The 19,079-nt window shown below is 41.2% G+C and overlaps 2 long non-coding RNA genes across 2 annotated transcripts in view; one reads left to right on the forward strand and one right to left on the reverse strand.

Moving 5' to 3' along the window:
- Window positions 1-13,439, forward strand: part of LOC109491564 — a 43,126-nt gene extending 29,687 nt beyond the window's left edge. Inside the window, exons 3-4 of the long non-coding RNA XR_002745490.2 lie at window positions 1,819-2,065; window positions 12,761-13,439. This is a non-coding gene — a long non-coding RNA (uncharacterized LOC109491564). The remainder of the gene's footprint in view (window positions 1-1,818; window positions 2,066-12,760) is intronic.
- Window positions 520-14,501, reverse strand: LOC123380163. The gene is made up of 2 exons (XR_006585613.1): window positions 14,363-14,501; window positions 520-992 (listed from the first exon to the last, which is right to left on the reverse strand). It is a non-coding gene; the product is annotated as an uncharacterized LOC123380163 (long non-coding RNA).
- Window positions 14,502-19,079: the final 4,578 nt, after the last annotated feature.

Below are 19,079 nucleotides of genomic sequence, written 5' to 3' on the forward strand. Positions count from 1 at the left end.
AAATAAACATTAAAAAAAAAGAAGTAGGTTGTCATATTATCCCCGTTTCGTAGGCAATGACATTGAGGAACAGAGATTAAGTAGCTTGCTAAAGATCATACAAGTAACAGAGCAGGCAAATAAATTATGGTAGCCTAACACAGGAGTCCACTTTTTTATCTACCTATCCAAGGGATGACATTTCTCAGCCTGGGCTCTATTAACCTGTCCAGAGATAGGCCAAAAATTACATTGATATTAGATAGATAGATAGATAGATAGATAGATAGATAGATAGGCAAAGGATTCCTAGTGTTCCTAGGATTCTCAGAAGAATCTACAGCACAAACAAAATGGAAAGAAAGAAAGAAAGAAAGAAAGAAAGAAAGAAAGAAAGAAAGAAAGAAAGAAAGAAAGAAAGAAAGATCTACTCTATGACTGTAAATGACTTCCAGAAATCTTTCTTAAGACTTTGAAAGTTGTAGGACTTTGGAACATTTTATGTTACCATTATCTGCTCCTTTGAAAAACCAACACAACTACAAATTCTTCCCTGCATTTATTAAACTCCCTTCCAACAGGGTGTGAACACAGTCCTGGAAAGGCAAGAGTGGTGGGTTGTCCACAGAGCTGGGAGTGGCAAATGTCCCTCCAGACCAAAGGTCAGGTGTGCAGTTGAACCTGCAACTGTGGGACCAGAAGCCCATCTTCAACAAGGCATGCAAATACAAAGATAAAGCCTAAACGAGAAGTCCTTCAAGTAGTGTCATTGCTGAAGCCCAGTCACTTGCAGGGGAAGGCTGAGTCACATCCAGATTCTCCCAGACCCAAGTGTCTTCAATTGATATGGTCATCTTCCGCAGGCCTGGATATTTGCAAAGTGTCCTGCTTGCCTTGATTAACGACTCTCTCCATAAAGCCAGTCTTGGTGATGACATGACAAAGCTCTTCTGTCCCCGTGTGCTAACAGTACAGAGGGACCATTAGCTGTTGGCGAGGATCCCAAAATTGCTCTGAAGATGTAGAAGAATTCTAATGAAATGTAAAGCATTCATCATAAAGGAGCACAATAGATTTTTCAAAGCTCAGGCTCAATACTTGCACTTAACAAACAATACACTTAGTTAGGAAATACACATATTCCCCGTGCGAGGGGGAAAAAATTCTTTTGAATTTGTTATTATATTTTTTGTATTTTCTAAATTTTACGTTATGAACATGTACTATTGCTATCAGGGAAAAGAATTCACAAACAATATTTTTAAAATTTCTAATGTCATACACTCTTGTGGTTCTCAAAAGGGGCTCATTACCAGAATCAGCAGGGGAGATGTGTTGAAATGCAGATCCACTGAATCAGAATCCCTAGTGCTGGTCTAGAACCTGGGCAAGGGGTGTCTCAAAGTCCAGAAACTCAGAAGTCAAGACTTCTTGCTTATAATGGACACAATTGATTGCCCACCCAATACACTTCCCATCTTTCCCTTTTTAATAGCACCCAGATTTTATTTGGGTAGCCACCTCTCTTCTTGCCTCCTTCCCCCAACTCCCCCTTCCCCACCCCAGAGTAAACTCAATCCTCCCCTTTCATTTTTTTTTAAATTTTTTTTTCAACGTTTTATTTATTTTTGGGACAGAGAGAGACAGAGCATGAACGGGGGAGGGGCAGAGAGAGAGGGAGACACAGAATCGGAAACAGGCTCCAGGCTCTGAGCCATCAGCCCAGAGCCTGACGCGGGGCTCGAACTCACGGACCGCGAGATTGTGACCTGGCTGAAGTCGGACGCTTAACCGACTGCGCCACCCAGGCGCCCCTGTCCTCCCCTCTTTCAAACGCAGGCTCCATCTCAGGACCTGATCAGAATGCTGGGACACAAATCCTCTCTGTTGCACCGGAACTGAACAGGAGCCCCAGAATCACAATGCCTATAACGGCCATCTTTAAACCATGAGGGGAACCAGACTTGGGAAGAAAATGATACCTTAGGAACCAGAGTAGGGATCTAGAAAGAAACCGAGACCTCGGTGCGACCATCAAGCTGCTGGATCCACCAATCAAGGAGGCTTTGTTGTCTCTGGATGTCAGGTGCGTGAAACAATAATCGTCTTCATTGCAAAGGCTGGCTACATTGTCCATGTGCATATAATATGTGTTGCACCAGTCTGTGGGCCCCTAACTTGAGTATGAGGCCTGTGACAGGAGAAACAGTGTCTTGTCCATAGCACACGCTGCTTTAACCTAAGGGCTATACTCCACCATACCACTCCACACATACCATACTACTGCACGTAATGCCTGCTATGCTATAAGGGCTCAATAAATATTTTTATTAAGAGTAAATGGAAGGGGCACCTGGGTGGCTCAGTCGGTTAAGCGTCCGACTTCTACTCAGGTCATGATCTCGCCGTCTGCGAGTTCGAGCCCCGCGTCAGGCTCTGTGCTGATAGCTCAGAGCCTGGAGCCTGCTTCCGATTCTGTGCTCCCCTCTCTCTGACCCTCCCCCACTTATGCTCTCTCTCTCTCTCAAAAATAAATAAACTTAAAAAAATATGTTTAAAAAAAGAGTGAATGGAAGACTGAAAAAATAAATAATAGCCTTTACATTTAATCAAAGAATACCATGTGTTGGTGAGGATCTGGAACGAATGGAACTCTGATTGCTGTCGGCGGGGGTGGGTGGGGGGGACTGTCAATTGGCACCATCAGTTTGGAAGATGACACGGTGGCTCTTCCTAAAACTACCACTATGACCCAGCAGTTTCAGCTCTGAGTATGTACCTACATACCCTAGAGAAATGAGTGTATATGTCCAACAGAAGATTTATACAATAATGCAGACAGCAGCTTTATTCAAAATGGATACAAATTGGAAATAAACCACTTGTCTGTCCATCACCAGTAGAGTGATATGGTTGAAATATTCTCATAATGGTATATTATGAGTAGCAGACTACTCAGCAAGTAAAAGAACAAACTCTTGCTACCCAGGACGACATAGATGAATCTTACAAATTCAATAAACAGAAAAAGCAACACACACACAAAAGTCTATACTATATGATTCCATTTATGAATTGAAGGCAGCAGAGGCAGAACTGCTACCCTAAAATATTTCCTCCTTGACGTAAAGATTACTTGGGGCTGATTATTTTCAAGAGACTGCAGACACAGAAGGAGCTCTGAAAACGTGGTAGAGTTACCCTTCTCGTGGGAAAGTTACCTTTATAAAGCGAATCTCCATGTTTGAGAGTCCCCCTAGCTAGAAGAAAAGAATGACTGGAAATCACAAGGAATTATGGAACTATTGTCAGTGGAGAAGGCAGGGACTGAAATCTGCGTAACAAACCTTACCTTTGTTGACTGTGTTTTCACTAATAACCTCCATAACTGGATTCCCCCCCCCCCAAACATGTGCATTTGTCTTTAGCTTCTTAAAAAAAACCAAAATTCAAATAAGTAAATTTAAAGATCTAATTGGCTCTTTTCAATGATTAATAAATGGAGCAGCGTCCCATCTGACAAATAAAAAGGAGCTCCAAGAGAGTTGTGCAAAATGGAAGCCAGAAGGGGCAGGACAAGGAAATCACTAGTCACTAGTAAAGAGTGGATTGTTTCAGGCAAGGTCATCCTTTAGGCGCTGGTGGGGGTCTACCAAGCAGATTACTTCACTAGTGCTGACCAGGTAATTCCAGACTGACTGGTTAAGATTCACCAACCTCGGAGAAGCTGAAACTGAAATTAGGTTAGTTATTAAGTCTCGGTTTGGTGAGGAGAGCTTGGCACAATTGACTCCATTTTGGACCTATTCTCTCTCTGTCTCCGTCTCTCTCGCTCCCTCTCCCTCCCTCCCTCCCTCTCTCTAACAATTGTCCCCTTTTGATCAGACTCTAAGCTCAACCAAGAGATGGGATCAAAATGTAAAGCATTAGTGCTGCTTTCAGCCACCACACTGTAGTTCTCACAATTTTTGTTGGTTCTATATGGTATTCACAGGTCATGATTTTTTTTGTTAAATCTCTGTGGTGTTTACAGATCATGACTTCAGGTTCACATTTTAAGTTGGTCTTTCTCTTTGTTCCTTTTTTGACAGTCTAGTTGTAGGGAGGTCATTTGCTTGGTGTTAGTGGTTGCAAACATGCGTTTAAAGCTTTCAAGAAAACACAGCATGCCAAGGAGACTGTTATGATTACTGTAAGCGGGATAATTGGGTAATTCCCAATGTCTGGAGTGCACTTCAGAGCCATGGTCCCCAAGAACCAAACCAATCAAAAGCAAATAAGTCAAAGAAATACCCTATTGAAGGAGTAACTTTCTTAAGCCAAGTGGCTTGTTCAGTGATCTTATTTAGCTGAGTTTCAACTTTCCCAGAAATGCTAATCCAGGTACAGCTGTGGTGTTGGCTGCAGCACAGACACCTCATTGCTCAGATAAAAGATAATCAAAGGCCATCCTATTAACAAAAACAGCTTTAGCCAGTGAGTCTAAGGATCTTTGTTGGTAACTATTGCTATGGCAGCAGATTCTGCAATACTTTCCAGAGTTTCTTTATCAGAGCCTCATTTGTATTCATTCCTACCTGGGGAAACAGGGACCTCCAAAGGAAGCAAATCCTGAATGATGAAAGCCTCCTGGTACATCCTTTCTAACTTAATGTAAATTCAGGAAAGTCAACCAATGAGGTGTCTGTGAACAACTAGGGACACTGCCCAGCTGTGTGCCAGCTATCTGGGCATCCAAAGGCCCAAGGAGGTGACAGCCACCACGGACAAAGATAAATCCTGTCAAAGCACAAACCAGTCCTGCTAAGGTTATTCTACTTCTAGCACCATGGACAGGTCAGAGCTTTTGATGACAAATCAGCAGTCTGCAAGGTTACCACACCCCCACCCCACCCGCTTAGCAATGGCCTGGGAGATACAGATGATGGTGGTATCATTCCATGCCCGGGCCAGAGTGAAAGAAAGATAGAAAAGAAGAAAGCGTTTCCCGTTGGATTAAACTAGAAGTCTTGATCCAGTGTCTTGGGCAGAAGCGATCTCCCTTGATGTCAGCTACTTGTCTTTCTCATCAGTTTGATTTTGAGCACTGTAGCTGGTCTGTAGTTCCTGGACTCTGAAGGTGCCCTTTTTAATTGGGAGACGTGGGTCCAAGGTTCAAGTCCCTAAAGTTTGGCTGCTATCTGGGTAGTGAAGAAGGCTTGTATAGTCCCTTCCAAGGAGATTCAAAGGCAGACTTTGTTCTCAGTGATTCCAGATCAGAAGGGTGGGAGAAAATTAGAAATGTTAGTTTGGAGAGCGGTTGGCAGATACTCAAGGAAACGATAAGAATTCAGAATCTAGTCCAGTTCACAGGTGATTAAGAACCCCTCAAAGACAATTAACAGGACTAGAATCTAGTATCTATATGGTGCACACATAATTTTTCTCTCTTACATCTCCCCATTTTTTTAACCAAGATAATCACAGTAAAACTAATTTGTTTCTATTAAACTTGTTCAGATTACTTACAGAAGTACAACAAGAATAATGATACAAGCTCTTTTTTAAGACTGTTTTGCTGGAACTTTTTATAAGGAATCTCATTTTGAACTCTTAAAAGCCTCTGGGCCAGGAGGCCAAGCCAAGGATTCTCCATTAGATTTTATTTATAATACCTACAGTTTGGGTAAATTCCTCTTTTCCTGTGGTCCCCCAAATATCCTGAGGTTCATGGGCCTGACAGGAAGTGATCTTCCTTGCTCACCTAGTAAGACTGCTGGGAACTCTATAAACAGGACAGTAGACCAATGTTTTTTGTTGTTGTTGTTGTTGTTGTTGTTGTTGTTGTTTTTACCAGTTTAACAAGCTGCCTGGTCATATCTGAATCTATACACATCTCTCTCAAATATAAGATTTCAGTCAAAGCCTTGGCAATATAGCCAATGTGTCCTATTACAAGGAGAATAGATTCTTATTGAACTTATGCAAATAACTAACTATATCACCATGAAAAGAATACTTAAGAGTTTCTGAATTCTGAAGGGACCAGGTAGGGAGAGAAAGTAAATGTTTCATCTTTGTTTACAAAGATGTTCTTTCCCACATGGCTGGAAGTCATAGATTTTTTTAGGAGAAAAGGTTTCCTAAAACCTGGGGAAGAAAAAAACATTAAGGAACCAGCAATATTTCAAACAAAAAGCCATAAAAAAATTATAATCCTCCTCAATTCATTCAGGCCCATATAATGGACCCTTGTTCTGCTTGAATCTATTTTTCCCCTAGTTCTGGAAATTTTTACCCAGTTATTCTTATGATCTTAAAGTTATCAGAAACTGGTACTTGCCAAAGTCCTTTCCATGAATTTCCTTGGAGATGAAATGCTTTTGCAGGAACACTTTTGCAAAAGTATCACAGTTAAACAAGAACTCTCTTAAAATGACAAAGACTGAAAAATGTCTATTGTTAAAGATCTGATGACAGTTCATTTGATAGGGAATTGTAGTTATTTTTGTGATCTATAAGATTTTAAAATAATAACTGGAATTCTGACTGATCACATTCATATCAGACTTCCAGGAATTCCACATGATTTCTGGAACATCTATTATGTATACCTCTACAAATACAACATAAAGAAGGTGTAGTGTTACTTTTCATTTGACAATGCTTCCCATGTAACTTAACATATCAAATATGCTTATTTTGTTTAACATTTCTCTTTTTGTTTATTTATTATTTATTACTTTATTTTATTTTTGAGAGAGAGAGAGCATGAGCAGGAGAGGGGCAGAGAGAGAGGGAGACACAGAATCCGAAGCAGGCTCCAGGCTCTGAGCTGTCAGCACGGAGCCCAATGCCAGGCTTGAAGCCACAAACCAGAGATCATGACCTGAGCCAAAGTCAGACACTTAACTGACTGAGCCACCCAGGCATCCCAACATTTCTCTTTTTATAGGAAGAAAAAGACAAATCTTTTGTGATTTTCTAGGCCCCCTCTGGCATAAATCCCAAAGTTACTTTCAAGCCAAAAGGACTTCACTTAGAATTGGGGTATCTGGGAATTTTGTCAATACTATCAAAAGGTTTTGGGGTGCCTGGGTGGCTCAGTCAGTTGAGCATCTGACTCTTGATTGTGGCTCAGGTCATGATCCCAGGGTCATGGGATCTAGCCTTTAGTGGGGCTCTGCACTGAGCATGGAGTCTGCTTAAGATTCTCTCTCTCTCTCTCTCTCTCTCTCTCTCTCTCTCTCTCTCTCCCCCCCGCCCCTCTCCCCTGCTTGTTCTCTCTCTAAAATATATATTTTATATTTTATAAAATACAATTATATATATACAATAAATATATATATATATACAATAAAATACAATTATACATATATATATATATATATATATATATATATATATATATATATATAGGTCTAAAACTCTTGGTCAAATAGGATCATGGGTCACTGTGAAACAATACTTAATTATCCATTTGACCGAAGTGACAAAGACGTCACAGGCAAATACAGAAAGTTAACACAGTTGTACAAAATGAAACAAAACAAAACCTAGTTGCTTTAACAGTCAAGTTTCAGTTTTCTTAAGTAACCAAAGAAACTAATAAAGACAGCGTGGAATATAGGAAATTGTTTTGATAAGACACAAAATCTTTGTTTTCTAGGCAGATTACTTAAAAGGAAAAAAAAGGAAAAATAATATAAAAACAGAGAGGGAGGCAAACCATAAGAGACTCTTATATACAGAGAACAAACTGAGGGATGCTGGAGGGGAGGTGGGTGGGGGAGGGGCTAAATGGGTGATGGGCATTAAGAAGGGCACTTGCTGGGATGAGCACTGGGTGTTGTATGTAAGCGATGAATCACCAAATTTTACTCCTGAAACCATTATTACACAACATGTTAACTAACTTGGATTTAAATAAAGTTTTAAAAAGTAAAACAACAACAAAAGGTAAAATCCTTTATAATTGTTTATCAAGAGCAGACCAATAGTCAAAAAAAAAAAAAAATGTTGTCCTTTTAACAGACAGAAAACCAAATTCTAATACTGCATCAGTTTAGATTTGATATAAAAACTCATTTTTGTTACTCCAATAAATTTATTTTAATCTCAGCCAGCTTGCCCATGCATAAAATTCTTTCCTCAAGATTCCTTTTGCAACAAACCTGCTACAACTTTCTTTTTTACACTAAGATTTTGTCCTATGTTTTTCCTCTTTCCTATTCTGAAATAACCAGCCTCACTTATATGATAAAATTACTTTCTTTTCCCTCAACAAAAATGGATTTCCATTCGTCATACTTTCTTTCACCAAAAACACACATCCTACTTTCCTTGCATATCAAGATGCTGTCCTTATTATTTCTAATAGTTCCCATATTTTAAATTTCTTAACCCTTAAAAACCTTAATTTTTGGTGAAAATAAAGGAGTTAACGATTGCAAACTGTTACACCAGTATTCTTCACATTGGTAAATTTATGAATACATTTCTTAATTTCTCAAAGCATATGCTTCCTTGCAGTACAGTTTTTCAGTACAGCACAAAACACCTTTACTAATAGACCCAAATACTTTAGTTCCTTTGTAAAGTGAAGCCAAAAGTAGGTAAACATATGTTCAGTAATTAATATGTCACTATTTTCTTTTATTTGGAAATGATCTAGATAGTCAATGAGTTTAACTCATTATCTAATTTAATTTAGCAAAATTTTAAGTGTCAAGTAACCAAAAAGATTTTGGAATCTGTTTTTTAAGTAGGCATACTATACAACATAATTATTGCTGAAAAGGTCACCTAGAAAACTCGTATGCTTCAACTCTTTACCTCTTATTAAATAGATCCTTACACCTATTTAATTCACTTTTTCTTAACAATTATGTTTTGATTACTGAGCAAAACTCCAGGAGACATTAGACAAAGTCAGCCACCCTCCCAAGCTATTTTTTTTTTTTTTGCTGACAAATTTTGTAAAAGATAGTGAGAACTTATTTGACCTCTAGTAAACCCAGAATAGAACTCTTATATTAAATGCTGATAACTCTGAAAACATGCCTATTTTAACTGAACAACAACAAAAAAAAACTTTAACTTTTATTTACCAAAGGTAGTCTTGGGTCACATGAACTGGAAAAATATTTGGGCTAGTTTCTATTATGTTTCTGAGAGTCTTAGGAATACTTAATTCATACAAACACTTAATTTTCTTTACGCCAATTAAGCTTTTTTTTTTTTTTTTTTTTTTTTTTACAAATTAACTTTGGCAATACTATCTAGAAATAGAAAGTACCATACATCTACAACACACATACACACCCACCCCCCTCACACACACATACATACACACACACACACGCACACAAATAAACATACAAATGCAAACAGAGACCCTTTAGTTTTCATTCTAAAGTTTTAGCCATGAGAAGGGTAAGACTCACTAGCTTACAAAAAAAATAGCTGGAATAAGTTAAGTTTACCTGCTCAGATGTCAAAAGCTTTTTGTACTAATATTTGTGGGGAAGACACTTAAGGTTTCTATTTGTCTAACATGGATATAGGGTTCTGCCTCATGCTGCACATTCCTTTTCCACGTCAGAGATAGGGCCAACCTGCACGTTCCTACAGCTACTCAGGGTCCTATGGACAATGACTGAGGAGATAGACCATGTAGGAAACATCTAGAATACTAAAATGTAAACTTTCAGTAAGACCACAAAGTCTGATCCTTAAAAAAAAAAAAAGAAAAAAAGAAAAAAAATTACATTTGACCTTGACAAGTAATCTTATAGAAGCTTATAGAACCAGATTTTGGGTAAGGGAGCTTCCAAGAGGTTTGTATTTTTAAAAAGCTCCCCACATCCAACCTTTTTTCCTTCAGTCTTAGGAATTGGGAATGGTCTAGATAAGAGTTCCTAGAGAAAACCAAGTAAAACATTCACCTCTCAAGGGCACAGGGGAAAAATTCAAGTTCCTCCAAGAAACACTTTTGTTCCCTAAGGCCAGAAGTTTTATAATATTTACAAGCCATTTTGGATAAATGGGGAAGGTTTGGGGATTGGTAAAAAGGAGAGGTGGACTTTCGGTTATTTCTGAAGCCACATTTCTGGTTTTGCAAAGACATGCATGATAAGGAGAGTTGACTTTAATTTCTCAAAGAATTACAACTTAAATGCTATCACAGGTGAATCCACTCATCCAACCACCTTGCCTTCAATTTGCTCTTTTATATCAGGAAGAGGATTTCCAACTAAAATGGAAATAAAAAAAATGTCTACGCTCTGGATTTAGAGCTGTTTGTCTTTGGAATGTTTTACTAAATCTATTCAGGAAAGTTTCAAAATGTTTTTCTTTTCCTCTGATAGTTTCAATGTAGCTTAGTAAAAGAAGGTCTTAAAAAAACGTTCCCATCAGGCTCTATATACTATCTTCTAATCTGGCCAACCTCTGACCATGGAGCTACTTAAAAAATACTTCTAAATATGCTGTCAGGCTTCAGCCAGGACAAACAGTAAGTATCACTGGCAAGATCGAACAATCCCTGGGTCTCAAGGGGTATCCCCAAAGAAGGTGCTAAAAAGTTCTCTCTCTCCATTGGGTACTACAGAGATGCGGGAGAGTTGACTTTGGTAAGAATTCTCACCCTTAGATGGCTTCTGCCAATTTTCCCAGGATCCCATCTGCAAGCTCCAACTGGGGTTTAAAGTGGAGAGTGTAGGGGTGCCTAGGTGGCTCAGTCAGTTAAATGTCCCACTCTTGATTTGGGCTCAGGTCCCCATCTTGCAATTCATGAGATGAAGCCTGCATGAGACTAGGCTCTGCACTGACAGCATGGAGCCTGCTTGGGATTCTCTCTCTCCCTCTCTCTGCCCCTACCCTCCCTCAAAATAAATCTATTAAAGCGAGAGAGAGAGAGAGGGAGGTATGCCTGGGTGGTTCAGTCCAGTTAAGCGTCCAGCGTCAGCTCAAGTCATGCTCACACACCCGGTGAATTCGAGCCCCGCCTTGGGCTCTGTGCTGACAGCTTGGAGCCTGGAACCTGCTTCGGATTCTGTCTCCCTCTCTCTCTGCCCCTTCCCAACTCATGTTCTGTCTCTCTCTCTCTCTCTCTCTCTCAAAAACAAAGGAATGTTAAAAACAATTTTTTTTTTTTTTTTTGAACAGGGAGAGTTTAGCTCCAGTATTTACCAAAATTTGGCAAGGTTCACCATTAATTTTAACTTTACTTACCCTTGGCTGTTTAAGGGAATAACATAGCAGCTTAACAGAAAATTCCTGAGTTTCATCATCCCTTAGAGGGGCCCATACAAAGGCCCTCTTTTGAGGGTAGATATGGGGGCATCTGTAAGGCCACGGGCAGAATTTGTTCATAATTTTGTCTTGTTCCAAAGTCCTTTCAAAGTGCTCTGCTATGATCACGTGTTCAGTCAGAATTCTGGCCTCCCACTCTATTTTCTGCCTTTTCTATCAAACCACTCATCTCAGGAGGTAATCCACCTACAAAAACTTTGAGGATCTTCTCTCGGTTTAGGAAATGGTTTAACTATGGTCTTTGGTTCAGCCTTTATCCCAAGAGGGGAAGATAGCTGAAGAGGCACACCTGAAGCTTTGGTTAGTCTTATTTTAAAAGGTAACTGTTTAATAGTCTCTTCAGGAGCACTGGGTGGCTCAGTCCTTTAAGCCGCTGACTCTTGGTTTCAGCTCAGGTCATGATCTTGCGGTTCGTGAGATGGAGACCCAGTTCGGCTCTGCACTGACAGCACAGAGCCTGGTTGGGATTCTCTCTCTCCCTCTCTCTCTACCCCTCCCCTGCTCTCTTTCTCTCAAAATAAAAAAATAAATATTTTTTAAAAATAGTCTCTTCAGAGTGCAAAGGCAGTTCAGAGAATTACGGGCATGAGTACTCAAATACAGAATAGAGGGGAACAGAAGGAGTTACATCAGTCTTGTGCCTCAGTCTTAATAGTCTTTTGTTTTAAGCACCTTTTATTTCTTTCATGTTTCAATAGTCTTTGCAATGAGTCTTTCAGTGAAATTACTGTAGAATTTTGAAATCTCTTGGAGGTCCCTGAATGCCAATTAAAATAGGGAACCCTGGGGCACCTGGGTGGTTCAGTTGGTTAAAGTCCAACTTCGGCTCAGGTCATGATCTCACTGCTCATGAGTTTGAGCCCGCTGTGCTCAGAGCCTGGAGCCTGCTTCGGATTCGATCTCTGTCTCTGTCTCTCTACCCCTCCCCCACTCATGCTCGGTCTCTCCCTCTCTTTTTCAAATACAAATAAACATTACAAAAAAAAGAAAAGAAAATAGATATCCCATTCTGCTTACTTTGGTAACCCTTGCCTTCAGGTCTACTTCGTAAATGATCTTATCTTATTGGAGTATTCTCCATAATGGCCACTATGATTAACCATAATTATAGATTGTTTTCAGTAAGATTTTGCCACTGTTGTCGATATTTCTAGCTTCTGGGATTATAGTTCTTAGACATAAGCAGGTGTGCCAGAAGGTGGCACAACTTAACAGCTTAACTTCAGGATCCCATCTCTTCTAGCTAAACCTTTGGGTCTCTGGGAGCCCAAGGAACACCTAAAAGGGATGTGCCGCTGGGTTGGGGATTGTGCGATGTTCTACAGTGCACTCGGGTTGCACGGAAATTTTCTGGAGGTTGGTGGGTGATGTGGTGTCAACCTAACCCATTTCAAGACCAACTTACCTTAACACAAGATTTTCAGAATTAGTTGTTGACCACTCTAACAGCTTTTAAGTGTTTGACCTGTGCCCACCAATTTTGCAGCTCTGACTTCCGAGATTTCCATTAGCAATAGCCTTTATCGACACAAAACGAGACCAACAAACATGTGCACCTGAACACATCAGCAATCGCCAAGACATGTTACTGTGGCCTGGCCAAGAGAAGTCCCCGTGCACACCACCACCAATCCCCAACATGGAAACAGGGCCCGGGAAAGGACTTGAGATGGGGAAACTAAAGGGACCCCACGAAAAACTTCTTTTCCTGCTCCTCTTTTTCCCAGGACCTACACCGGTGCCTTACAGAGCCTTACAGAACAGATGATGTAAGTCCTCCTTGTCAAGGTCAAGGAGTTAATGATTTCTTTTCAGTCTTCCAGCATAACAGATAACATCGAAGGAGTGACTGGGTGGGGTCATCATGAACATTTTCCAAGACGAGTGGCTGACTCATCAAGACCCCTGGCTCCAGGGTATAAGTGAATTATGGAAAACACCTCAACAGTTTGTTCCTGGATGCCTAGGAAGACTCATGTACCAGACCCCCATCCTCAATAACGACCCCAAGTTCCAAGCAAAGACGAGATTCATTCTTCTTTCCTTTCTGAGTCTCCCAGACACTGTGTCCATATCAATCATGCTGCCTCTACTATGTTTATGAACTAATGTACAGAATACAAAACATATTACAAGGTGGTGGGAAATAAACCATTACTCCAAATGTTGACAAGACAGAAGCCAGAAAATGCATCTTTTAAATATTCTTATTTTTGTGCTCATTCATGCAAATCACACATATATGGCCAGTATCCTAAAACCATCAAAGAGTTAAAAATGTTACTGCTAATACAATTTAGAGGAGTAGAAATTATAATGGGGTCGTTAACTGCAGTTAAATGAAAATTAAAACTTGGGTTTTTGGGGGTGCCTGGATGGCTCAGTCGGTTGAGCGTCCAACTTCGGCTCAGGGAATGATCTCACAGCTTGTGAGTTCAAGCCCCGCATCGGGCTCTGTGCTAACAGCTCAGAGCCTGGAGCCTGCTTTGGATTCTGTGTCTCCCTCTCTCTCTGCCCATAACCCACTTGCATTCTGGCTCTGTCTCCCTCAAAAATAAATAAACATTAAAAAAATTTTTTAAATAATAAATAAAACTTGGGTTTTTGGTTTTTTTAATAAAAAATCTAATAGAAAACAACAAGTATTCGAAGATTAATGAAATTCTTCAATCTGACACACATTTAAGAATTCTAAGTAATTATTAAAGAACCCGTGGTCTAGTTGTAGGAAAGGGTAGTTTCAGGGTGTGGATTAAAGGAATCCCTAAAGTTCTTTCCAGTCTGTAGCCCCTCTAAGCATTATTTTTTAAATGTTTATTTATTTTGGGGAGAGAGAGACAGAGCGTGAGTGGGGGGGGGGGGGGCAGAGAGAGAGGGAGACACAGAATCTGAAGCAGGTTCCAGGCTCTGAGCTGTCAGCACAGAGCCCGATGTGGGGCTCGAACCCAAAGACCGCGAGATCATGACCTGAGCCGAAGTCGGATGCTCAACTGACTGAGCCACCCACGTGCCCCACTTCTAAGCAATTATAATTTGCATTAGACCATGGCCCAACTGATCTTTTAAAATTATATTTGTAAATATTTACTTTTTATTTTCTTGGTGGCTAGAAGTTGGGGCTCTGTAGATAGCTGGCTTTGGGTTTCAGTCCCAGCTCCAAGGCATATGAGTGATGTGATCTTGGGCAAGTGACTCCAATTCTCTTAGTTCCGATCTCCTTGTGTGTAAAAGGAGTATAATAACATTAAATATTAAGTAATATTTATTAATAAATTATACTTTATATAATTTATATATAATTTATTTATGTATATAAATTAGTTAAATATTAAAGAACATAAAAACCTTCTGACAGGGTGGTTGTGGGAATGACACGAGAGGAAGTGATGTTGGCATTAACATCATCATCTTCATTGTCTTACTTCTGCCGTTACTAACAAGTTACTGGGGAAAAGAGGAAGATAAAAATCTTCCTTTTCTTGAAAGAAAAATATTCCAACCCCAAGGAAAGAGACAATGGTCATTCATATATGTAATTAGCAAAGTAAAGGCCAGTATTTCGCTGGACCCAAACGTCTCCAGATACACTGCGGGGTGGGGAGGGGCTGTGCAGAAAGGGAACACAAACTAAGGGCATCATCCAAGTCTAGAAATTTGTGACAAATCGCAAGAGGCTGGGAGACCAAAAAGAAGTGGCAGGCCAGCATGCTCGGGAGGCTTGGGATTCTCCAAGGAAGGCCAGCAGAACAGGGATAGAATGTGAGGACACGATGGGGCTCAGGCATGATACCTCCAAATAAGGCACCTTGACATATGGAATATTTTAAGCTGAAGGAGTCTGAGCAAACAGCAGAAGCAGGAAGATCTGCCCTCTCTTCTCCCCCTTCTTCTCTGAAAGCCCCTCTGTGAGGGGTCCGGAGGAAAGGAGCACCCTTATCTCTCAAGACAAAGGGACACTATGAAGAATCATAACAAAGGGCCCTGCTCAGTCTCCCCTGGTCACTACGCTCGCCTCCTCCTCTGTGACCTGTCACATCCCCCCACGGCCGCCCACCCTCCAGCACGCCCGCTGAGCAATTCGCAGCTCTAACGGTTGCCATTGGTCTCATTTCCTTGGGAAGGCTCCACGTGGCATCACACTTCTATTAAATAAATGGATATATGTTTCTCTTGCTAGCCTGTCCTTGCCGCTTTGCTTTCTGGACCCAGCCAGGGACACTTAGGGAGCCCAGGAAAACTTTTTCACCCGTATAGAAGAAACCAGACAAAACCAAAATAAAGGCCACTTGCTTGGGGCTCAGAGTCTGAAAGTTACTACCCTCTCCCTAGAAAGCAGAGATTTCACATTTGTATCCGAATTTACGATTGGTCTTTTGTAGCGTGTTGTTCCAGGGCTTTAAAGCCTGCATATATATAGTCATTGTAACATCGTTCCAATTTTAGTGTGGCTTCGGAGGTGACTCTTAGCTGGGGCAGTCGCGCTAAAGCGATTCCTTAAGGCACATCATATTTCAAGCGGCATTATGCATCCCTTCTTGGAAGCCCCCCCAGCCCCCCACGAAGGGAAATCTCCTAGCAAGCGACAGCCTTATCTGTTTAACCAGCAATGAGGCGCACCCACAAGCTTTCCAAAAATAACAAAACCCAGAAACTCCTTCTTCCTGGAACAGGAGGGGATCATCGTTGCCATCGTCACTGAACCGTCGGCCGCGAGTGGAATTCCTGAAGAAACCCTGGCCCCAAACCACGCGGAGCCAGCACCACGTGGAGCCATCGCGGTGCCCGGAGCAGGCAGGCCTTGCCCCGCAGAGATCGAGGGAAAGAAAACCCTCGATGCTAGGAGCCCGAGAGCCTCGCACATTCCTCTCATCCAGTGTCTTCCTTGCGGCTCTACAGCAGATAGCACCAATCCCTTAGCTAATTGTTCCCTTAACAGCAAAGACCGAAGGATGGACCCAGCAGCAGTAACACTAGCTGGTACTCATGAATGCTTCGTGGGTACCAAGCACGAGTAGCAGTGCGTTTTCTCTACTGAAACATTTCATTTTCCCCTAAGCCTGTGAAGTAGGTTCACAGGGGCGCGTATTCAGATACGCATTTTGCAGACGTGGTCGCCGAGGCCTGAGAGTTAACACATCCAAGGCCACACGGCTTGTAAGGGACAAAGGAAGACTTTAAACTGAGCTTTTTGAGTCTAGAACCTCCATTCTCAACCACCACTGTGACTGCCTCTTGGAAAACTCAGGTGTCCTGGCCGATACCCATTTTCCCCCGTGCTTGGAACCTTCTTAGGATTCTAAGCGAGCCCAGCATGAATAAAAGGGGGGGGGGGTGGAGAAAAGGGACAGAAAAGCTCTCAGAAGAGAGAAGAGAGAAATAGGATTGATTTCACAAGCAATCCTTTGGTTTAATTTCTATCCCTGCTAAATATAGCCCTTCTTCCCTTAGAACTTTGTTTTTATAAGAGAACTGAACACATTTTAATGGGAGTTGGGCAGAGAAAGGACAAAAGATTAAGTAGATTGTTATCTGTAGATCATTGCACAAATAAAAGGCTTTCTTAGCAGGACTCGAAGCTACGTGAAATTCAGTGAAGGCAAACCCGCAGAAAGACTAACTCACTGTCAGTCTGTTAACTCTTGGCAGCTTCTGGCAGACTTTTCCTGCAACGTTATTGACCCTTCTTATGCCTCTATTACCAAGGGTCTGTTTGGGGAATGATAGGAAGACCCAGAAGACAGAGGATACGAGTGCATTCCAGGGAAAAGTACAAGAGAACTGAGGCCTTCGTGCATTGGGCAAATCCATACGGAGCATTTCCCATACGCCAAGAGGAAGCACCAAGAATGAAGGAAGACACCTGCCTTTAAAGAGCGTACAGTCTAGTCCCGAGGCCAGCGAAGCTTTCAATATTTTAGCTCTACTCCACTCTGCTGTTGGAGCACCAAAGTAGCCACAGACAGTACGGAAATGAATGAGTGCAGTTGCATTACAACAAACCTTTATATATATTTTAAGTTTATTTATTTATTTTGAGAGACCGAGAAAGAGAGAGAGACAGAGAGAGAGAGAGAGAGGGAGAGAGAGAATCCCCAGTAGGCTCCGCACTGTCAGTGCAGAGCCTGACGCAGGGCTTGAGCTCATCCACTGTGAGATCATGACCTGAGCTGAAGTCAGACGCTTAACCGACTGAGCCCCCCCCCCCCCCCCAGGCACCTCATAAGAAAATTTTATTTGAAAAAACAGGGGCTCACTGGGTTTGGCCCACAGGCCATAGTTTGCAAGCCCTCGTAGTAGGCACCTCAAGAAAGGCAGGCAGGAAAAACAATTTCCGCGTTGTTTTCTGTTGCCATTTTTGTCTGTGATCTTTATCCCTGAACAACTTTGATAGGAGGATCAAATCTTTGGATCGCATTTCGTTCCTGGAGTATTTCCTAGCTATTACTCTACTGTCTTGGAGCATTGACTGTTGCTGGGGGAAAGTCTGTGGCCAGTTGATTTTTTTCCTCTTTTAGGTGACTTCCCAGAGGATTCACTTTTTATCGCTGAAGTCCAGGATATATCTTATTAGGATATGTCTCCATGATCCAGATATGAGAGACTTCTTCCCCCCCGCAGATTTTAACTTATTTATAACAACTGACATGATAACTATGTTTGTCCTACTATTTTATGTTAGGCTTTCCTTTTCTAGTTTCAAAACGTTCTTTACCACATCATCTTTTGCTTTATAGTTTGGGTTTCCTCTAAACTTTAGTAGCATACATATTTTTGTTGTAGTGGTTATTTTTATGACCGTAACTTATACAGTATCTGTTAATTCCATACTGTAAACGGGGTGCCTGGGTGGCTCAGTCAGTTAAGCAGCTGACTTCGGCTCAGGTCATGATCTCGCAGTCCGTGAGTTCGAGCCCCGCGTCGGGCTCTGTGCTGACAGCTCCGAGCCTGGAGCCTGTTTTCAGATTCTGTGTCTCCCTCTCTCTGACCCTCCCCTGTTCATGCTCTGTCTCTCCCTGTCTCAAAAATAAATAAATGTTAAAAAAAAAATTTAATGCCATACTGTAAACAATGATAGATTTAATATATTTTCTCTTTCTCCTCCCCTCCTATACCTCCATCATCTGATTTAATCAACTGTTTTTCTTTAATAGATACATTAGTATTATTCATTTATGTGATAGATTAATATTCAATGGAGTTTTTTTCATGTTTTTTACTGAAGTCCTATCTGACAACTTCCCATATTCTTACTATCTTTTCTCTGAGCTTATATACCTTTTTTTTAAAAATTTTTAAATTTTTTTTTAATGTTTCTGAGAGAGAGAGTGAGTAAAGGAAGAGAGAGAGGGAGGGAGAGGAAGAGGGAGACACAGAATTCGAAGCAGGCTTCAGGCTCTCAGCCTGGACGCGGGGCTCAAACTCAAGAACCACGAGATCATGACCTGAACTGAAGTCAGGCACTCAACCAACTGAGCCCCCCAGGTGCCCCTGAGCTTGTACACTTCTGCTTTATGTTCTGACTCCATAAAGTTGATAGGATTACGTTTACTTAATCTGAGGTAGAAAAATGGTTGTGGTTTTTATTTTTTTGATAGTAACTTCCTTTTTCTGAACAAGTGTCTTTCTCTGCCACCATTTTGTATTGTTTTCCATCGCTTTTTCCGGCTTATTCCCTGCATGGATCCTTTTACATATTTTACTACTCACCGTGGAAAGAGTACTTTCTCTAACAACCATGTGTAAGAAGTCTGTGTCGTGGGGCGCCGGGGTGGCTCAGTCAGTTAAGCATCTGACTATTGGTTTCA

The sequence above is a fragment of the Felis catus genome, chromosome C2, assembly GCF_018350175.1.
Source record: "Felis catus isolate Fca126 chromosome C2, F.catus_Fca126_mat1.0, whole genome shotgun sequence".
NCBI lineage: Eukaryota > Metazoa > Chordata > Mammalia > Carnivora > Felidae > Felis > Felis catus.